Here is an 8591-nt window from a genome sequence, read left to right as displayed (position 1 = left end):
CAGAGCGTTCATGAAATGTTTAACAAGAAGATTTCGAGAAATTTGGCGGGTTGATTGCGCGAGGTCATGTCAACGAGGAAGAAGGAATCCTGGTAGGTTCCAAGGTTATGTAATGGTAGCTTCAAGCTAAGTGAAAGAGCCACACTGCCTACGATTGGATTGCATGGTTGTCTACTTGTGAGGTTTCTGGTTATCAGCATATTGGTGGGTTATTACGACTAAGGAAAGAGAACATCAGTGGTGATTTAAGCAAAGGATTTGACGAATATGTGCTATAATTATCCTTATCGATTCATGTTCAGGCCTTGGGAAGACTCGGGATTTATGTTTCGTGTAGATGTGATGTACAAGGAAAGTTATTCAGCCGGATTCTTCCTTGAGAGGGTGTTCATGTGCTAGCAGAGTCTTGGAGTCGATTATATTCGGGACCAAGTCTGACTGGGTGACTCTCAACAACGGTACTAGTATCGAGCTTTTGCGGTGGATTATGAAAGGGACTTAGAGTGTTCTATGTTATTATTGGTATGCGGTGCAGCATTGGGAGTAATGGGAGGAAATAACTTCGGATTCATAGATAAATTATCAGAATAGGTATACCAGTTAAAGATGCAAATATGTGCACGAGGAGGGTATGAGATGGTTCGTGGGTTTTAAGATAGCGTGGTCACGTGAAATGAGGTCACTCTGGATGAGTGCGGATTTGGGTTCGTTATGTTTGAAATGGAGCTACTATTATTCCTAAGGCAAGTCCAGAGTAAATTAGGAGAAGTTGGATCTGTTAGCAATGACCTTCAGCGTGTTAAGTTATACTGGTGATTGGTGGCGGTACATGCGAGGGTTGACGGCCTCCGTAAATTGATTTATTTGGAGGCATTCGATTATTAAGGCATGTTATGTATAGATGGATCTCGGAAGAGTTATGGTGGTTTAGACCATAACTTGGGGTTTGTATTTTATGCGGTTATGGGAATTCAGTCGCCTGTTGCAATGGTCCTCCTGAAATGAGTTAAGTGAAAGGTTTCTATATGATGAAGTGTTTATTCTATTAGTGGTTCAGGAGTTATGATGAAATTCTTGTACTCTCGCGTTGTGGCATGTTAAGTGCAGTGAGCAGTAGGGGAATTGGAAGTTGAGGATCAAGGTTGCGGTTCGGTGTTGACAAGAATGTCACGAGCTCGAAAAGCAGGAAAGAATTCAGATGTTTATAGTAAGCTGGTATTGTCCTTAGCGTCACCTGAGGTCGGTGTCATGTGGAAGAGGTTTTGTGTATTGACTTGCGTATTTTTGATTCACTTTACACAAATAGAACGGTTGGCGGTATAGATTTGCGGACTTTGCTACCTGAGCGGAATGGTCGTGGGAGCATGCCCCGCGGGGAGGATTGTATAAGTGCGACATGAAGTCACTTGATTGATTAAAGATTGGAACCAAGTATGGAGATTGTGGTACTATTGCTAATGTGGGAATTTGTGCCTGAAGGGCACTATGTTCAATTGGTTATGAATTGTGGAAGTTTGTTCCAGATTTGACGGCTATTCTTGGGGGTGGATACTTGAAAGGTTATTAGCTCAGTACAGTATGATCAGAATCGGCTTGAGGTCCGTGAATGGATCTATATGTGAATGCGGGCTCTATATCAGGCAAGATGTGTTCATTTCAGCATAGCAATGCTTACGGAGGGGTCTTCGGGCCTTGGATGCTATTTATGTCGTCCCATTCCGTGTAATCTCTATTGTGCCATGTGGGTTGTGAGGCGGTTTGATTATTTGCACTCGTGTTGAGATCCCGTGTAATTTGTCGTGTTGTGAGAGAAGGATGACTCTCAAGATACAGGTCATTTATTGCACCTTAGTTGTGCTTGAGTTTCGTAGCATTTTGATGTCGCCCAAACTCACATCACTAATTTAGGTTGTGAGGCGGTCGATGCAATAATAAAAACCCAACGCGAGTCGGGGTCGATTCCACAGGGAGCTTGCTGTGGGATTAGGTATATACCTAGTGTGAATGTATGACGTGCCTAAGAGTACACACATTTCAATTGTTGTTTCTACTTCTACTTTTACGCTAATGCTTGTAATTGTAAAGCTAAGAGACAATGTTTTTGGTTTTGGTTGTTTTTCAAGTTATAAAAGATCTAGGGTTGCGACTTCCACCTAGTTGGTTACCTAACAGATTTAGAGATTTAGGGCATGTTTGGTTGATCAGGATACAATATAGCAATCACACGCAATTACTCACTCTATACCTCTCGGTAGTTTGAGTGATTTTGCCCAATTTGGCTTTCTCAAGTCCAAATGGGTATCTCACGAAACAAGTGATAAATGCTCAAGTCGGGTCTTACTATCTCTAGATTCGACCCTTTAATTAGGGCTATCAATTTCTTGAGTTCATCCCAAATTCTTGTTAGCCAAATTTTCCTAGACTTAGTCTCACTTTCTCAAGTAAAGACTAAGTCAATTAGGCATGAATCAACATTTGCAACCATCAATTCTCAAATTCAAGCAAGAACTAGGCTAAATATCATATACCCAATCATAAATAAGCCCTAAATCAATCATCCATTAAGTACCCATACTAGGATTGGGTCACAACCCTAGCTAAGGGTTTAGCTACTCATGGAAAATGAAGAAATTAAAGAAGAAACTAAGATAAAATGCATAATAATTGATTAAGGAAAGAAAATCTAATTTTTAAATGCTAAACTAGTACAAAGTTACCCAATACAGTAAATAAAAATGACTCTAAGTGTTCAGGTGCACAAAACTTAACCTAAAAATGAAAAAAAAAGATCTATTTATACCCATTTGAAAATATCTGACAAAATTACCCCTGCGAAAGTTGTGCGGCCGCACAATTATGTGTGCGGTCGCACTTTGAGATTGACTTATCAGGTTGGCTTTTTGCGGTCTCATAAAAGTGAGATGCAACCGCACTTCCTCTAATTGTGCGGACCGCACATTTCTGAGTACGGTCGTACTCTTGCTCTTGGACTGGATCTGGGCTTCATTCTGCGGACCGCACATTTATGAGTGCGGCCACATTTTGGCATCCTGCGGCCGCACAATAATAGTGCGGTCCGCACATCTTCAAGCTCCCAAACTACAAGTCTCTGAATCTAGTCTTCTGCGGCCGCACAATAATTGTGCGGTCCGCACTCTGTGAAGAAATTCTATCAGTGTATCTTCAGAGTTTGCGGCCACACACAATATTGTGTTGTCCGCACTGTAGCCCTTTTTGCCTTGTTTTGGTTCTTGTCCAATTTTACTCCTTTTTGAGTTGATTTTTACTTCTTTGGCTCGTTTCCCAATATTTCTGCAAGAAAGCACATTTTGTTAGTTCTCGGAAATACCTTTAAGCATTTTTAGCTAAAACGTAAGTAAAAATGAGCAAATAAGCGGTCCAAATCCCTACTTATCACGTATGGTGCTATCCGTCTCCCCAAGATTTTTATTATGCGCTTCGCGTGCTTGATATTCATGTATTTCGCAGGTATGAGCATTTTAGCTTGGTAAGTATTTCCTTATAGAGTATTATGTGTGGATCGGGTGGCACGCCGCCACGGGTATATTGTTTGGATCGGGTGGCATGCCGTCACGGGTCTCATGATTGGATCAACTTGCACGTCGCAATGGTATCATGTGTGGATCTGGTTGCACGCTGCAACAGTGTGATGTCGAGTACAGTTTCCCCATATCTATTCTTGTGTGTTTTGTTTCTCATTTTCTGAGGAGGTTTCATAATATCCTTTTGGTTGTTTAATTAGTTATGTAGGTGGAGTAGTTCTTTCCAGAGTTCATTTTTCCTTATGTATAACATCTGAGTTTGTAACTTGTTGGCACATGGTGGCATCATATGAGACTTTTGGCAGTGTCTGAGATGGCTTATTGCCTGAACAACTTATACTGGGTGAAACAAGATCATTGGACCTGGCATCGGTGCGATCAGATTTATATGAGGCACATTAAAGAGTAAATATCGATATTCAGTCCAGAATGAGGTAATGGTTTTTATCGGGAGGAGATACTCCATGAGTTGTGATTCGTCATGTGGTTATGAGCTTCTACACATCTCTTCTGCCGTGGCAGTATTGCGAGAGCGGAAACGGGACTTATATGCTTCATGAGGTGTGTTGCGGGCATCAGATTCGTGGGATTTCGGCTATTGTTGTCAGGGGATGTCATTATGGTCATGTGAATAATGCGGTGCATGGTGTGAATTCGGTAAGAGTATACAATCAAGTATTGGTACATCGTGTAGTGATGGATACAGTGTTCGTATGTTAGGAACAGAACTGGTAGAGGATTACAGATGTTGGAATTTGGCTCTAAGGCTAACTTGACTGAATAAAAGGGAGAATCTTCAGCTTTGCTCGAGCTAATGTGCTCAACTAGGTTGTGGTACAACGGGTAGGTGCACGAGGTATTGACCAGTGATTTCGGACAACTCCAGAGCAGTTCGTAGCATGTTCGAGGACGAACATATGTTTAAGTGGGAGAGAATGTAACGACCCGACCGGTCGCTTTCAGCTCTAGCACACCGTTCGGCAGTTTGAGGCCTTGAGTAGTTTCACTTCAGGTATTATGACTTGTACGTGTGGTCGGAATTGAAATCCGGGAAGTTCGGAGTTGATTTGGAGAGAAAATTCTAATTCAGAAGCTTAAAGTTAGAAGAGTGGGCTAAGGTTTGATTTTGAGTAAACGACCTCAGAATCAGGATTGGAAGGTTCTAATAGGTTCGTATGATGATTTTGGACTTGGGCGTATGTCCGGATCGGGTTTTGGATGACCCGGGAGCGTTTCGGCGCCTATTGTGAAACATTGGCGTTTTGGAAGAATTTCATAAATTTGGGTTGAAGTGCATTTCAATGTTATTGATATCCCTTTGGGATTCCGAGTCTGGGAATAGCTCTGTATGGTGATTCTGGCATTGGGAGCGCATCCAGATGTGGATTTGGAGGTCCGTAGGTCATTTCGGGGTCATTTGGCGAAAGTTAGAAATTTGAAGGGTTTTTGAGAAGTTTGACCGGGAGTGGACTTTTTGATATTGGGGTCGAATTCCGATTTCAAAAGTTGGAGTAGGTCCGTAATGTCAATTATGACTTGTGTGCAAAATCTGAGGTCAATCGGATGTGATTTGATAGGCTTCGGCGTCGAATGGAGAAGTTTGAAGTTCTAAAGTTCATTAAGCTTGAATTGGGATGCGATTCATGGTTTTGTCGTTGTTTTATGTGATTTGAGGCCTCGATCAAGTTCGTGTCATGTTTTGGGACGTGTTGGTGTATTTTGTTGAGGTATCGAGGGCCTCGGGTGGATTCCGGATGGTTAACAAATCAACTTTTGGACTAAAGGAATGATGTGACAGCTGGTATCTGGTGTAACCGCACCTGTTAGGTTTTGGCCGCAGGTGGGGAGCCGCAGAAGTGGCCAAGAGGGCCGCAAAAGCGGTTCTGGCTGGGGAATTTTGGGACCGCCGATGCGGTCGAGTTCCGCAGAAGCAGGACCGCACCTGCGCACGTGGAGCCGTAGAAGCGAAGGCGCAGAAGTGCGTATGGGGCCGCAGATGCGGAGTTGAGGGGCCTGAAGGAGGACCGCAGAAGCGGTATTTCGGTCGCACCTGTGGGACCGCAGAAGAGGTCAAGTGACCGCAGGTGCGAGAGGTCACTGGGCAGTGTGCTCTTTTAAGAAGGGGATTTGGACCATTTTCTTTCATTCTCTCTTGGTTTGGGCGATTCTTGGAGAGGTTCAAGTAGAGGTTTTTATCATAAATGGCAAGGTAAGTTATCTCCACATATTTTGAATTAAATACATGATTTTTATATGGATTCAAGCATGGAAATTGGTAGAAATTGTGGGATTTTTGGTAGAAAACCTAGTTTTTTTTTTTTTGGATTTTGACCACAAATTTGGGCATGGAATTGGAAATAAATTATATATTTGAGTTCGTGAGGTTATGGGTAATGGTCATCTTCGAAATTTTTTGAAATTCGGGCACGTGAACCCGAGGGTGATTTTTATCGACTTTTCGAGCGGAGTTGGAAATTTGTCTAAATTGATTTGTTATTAGTATTAGAGTATATTCTTATTGGTTTGCACATTGTTTGACTAGTTTTGGAGCGACGGGCACCGGTTTGAGGTGTTAGAGCGGCGTTGGAGCCGGTTACAAATTTTCGGAGCGAGGTAAGTCTCCTGCCTAACTCTGTGAGGGGAAAACTACCCCTAGGTGATATATTTAATATGTGTAACTTGATGCGGGGGCTATGTACTACGAGGTGCCGAGAGTCCGTGCGTAGCTAGATTCATGTTATTGTCCGGGTAGACTTAGGTTCACACCATGCTATACTTGCACTATAGAGATTTTCTTTGCTCGTTTAATTCTTTTATTTCGCATTATGACTTGAGACTAGACATGCGTATAGTGATAAATTCGTTATTGTAGAGACTTCACGAGTTTCATGATTAGTCACGAAACAATTGTACTCCTCTTATGAAATTGTGTCCGTGATTTATATATGTATGTTTAATTGAAAGGTTTTTCGTTAAAGAAATTATAACTCACACGTTTATTCGTGAGTGGGGTCAAGGACCCGTTAAAGCTTCTTACTCTAATGGGATTGGGTCATTCACCTCGGCAGGATTTATGTACCACACTCTAATGGGATCGGGCCGTTCGCCTCAGCAGAATTTATGTACCATACTCTCATGGGAGCGGGCCATTCGCCTCGTCAGGTTAATAGATGCATCTATGGTTCGTGTCGTTCGACCCTCGGCAGTGCACATATTTTGATGGGATCGGGCCGTACGCCTCGGCATTTCTATAAAATATCCTCATGAAATCGTTTGTAACATTTGGCAAGAAGCCAGTGTATATATGTGTGAGTTCTTCCTGATTTGAAGTATAACGACCCATTTTGGTGAGGTCCACTATATAATTATATATATGCTCCGGTTGAGGAGAAAATTTGCTAATTGAGAGTTTGAGCCTATTGTAAAGAGGAGAATTGTACCACGTATTTATACTTGTTATTTTATTTATTTACTCTGCCTCATATTTGTTCACCTCTTTACTGTACCTGATATTATTGGACCACTAGTGAGTGTCGATGTCGACCTCTCGTCACTACTCCTCCGAGGTTAGGCTAGATACTTACTGGGTACACGTTGATTTACGTACTCATACTACACTTGCTGCACATTTTTGTGCAAGTACTTTTATATCTGGTGGTCCTTTGGGCGCGGAGGCGCGGATGATGCGGGGACTCACCGTGAGCTGCATTTCATGTTACGATCTGCAGCCAGCAGAGTCTCCTTCAGAGTTATTTGTATTCTCCTGTCCAATTTGTATTCTGGACAAATGCTGTATTTTATTTTACTTCCTAGTAAATGCTCATGCACTTGTGACACCAGATTTTGGGGATGATTATGGGTTGTTCCGTATTGTTGTTGTGAAGATATTATCATTTACTCTGTAAAATTTTATCTCTTACTACTTAATTGAAGAAAATTTACGATATAAAAAAAACTAAAAAGAGTAATTAAGTTAAACTTTTATTGTTGGCTTGCCTGACAGTGGTGTTAGACGCCATCACGACCTTTAATGGATTTTGGGTCATGACAAATTAATTCATGATTTAAAATAATTTATGATTTCCGGATAATGTGCAAACAATCAATTTGACGACGTATAGGCACTCGTCACCTCGTCTATGCGTCGTTACACATGAAATTCACGTAACAATAGGTCAAGGGTTCTATTCCCTCAAGTCAAGGTTAACCACGATACTTACCTCGCTTTGCAATCAAATTCAAGATTCCAATAAACCTTTGCCTCGCGAATTGATGTCTGAAAGCTTCAAATCTAGTCACAAACAATTCAATATTCTTAACACGAATTGTAGGAATTAATTCTATATGAAATTACTAATTTTCCGGATTAAAATCCAAAATTTATTTCAAAAATCGATAATGGGACCCACATCTCGAATCCCGAAAAAACTCAGGAAATCCGAACATCTGTTCCGATACGAGTTCAACCATATAAAAATTATCGAATTCCGACATCGGATTGGCTTTCAAATCTTAAATTTTCGTTTTTGGAAGATTTTATAAAAATCTAATTTTTTCCCATAAATTCACGGATTCATGATGTAAATGAATATGGAATCATGAAATATAACTAATTTCGTATAAAGAATACTTACCCAACTCAAACTCGTAAAAAATGCCTTTGAAATCTCCCAAAACCGAGGTCTAAAACTCTACAAATGAATTAAAATGTCGGACTCCGGACAAATATATTTTGTCCAGGCAAGTCACATCTATCTCAAAATTTTCAAGCCAAAAATTACGGTACTAGCCTTCAGTCAATCGATCATAACTTTCTATATAAATGTCTAAATTATAAATGGTTTATCTTTCTGAAAACTAGAATTAAAGGGCTACAACTTTCATATTTTGAAAATTTTCATATTCTTTATAAATTACGAGATATAAGCTTCCAAAATTAGCCTTGTGCATCAGAAATTTCTGGCGATGCACACAGCTAGGCAAATAAAAACTGCATTACCAGCCTTCAGTCAATCGATCATAACTTTT

Source organism: Nicotiana tomentosiformis, chromosome 2, assembly GCF_000390325.3.
Source record: "Nicotiana tomentosiformis chromosome 2, ASM39032v3, whole genome shotgun sequence".
NCBI lineage: Eukaryota > Viridiplantae > Streptophyta > Magnoliopsida > Solanales > Solanaceae > Nicotiana > Nicotiana tomentosiformis.
The sequence above is the reverse complement of the archived record's forward strand: the minus strand, read 5'-3'. Positions refer to the sequence as shown.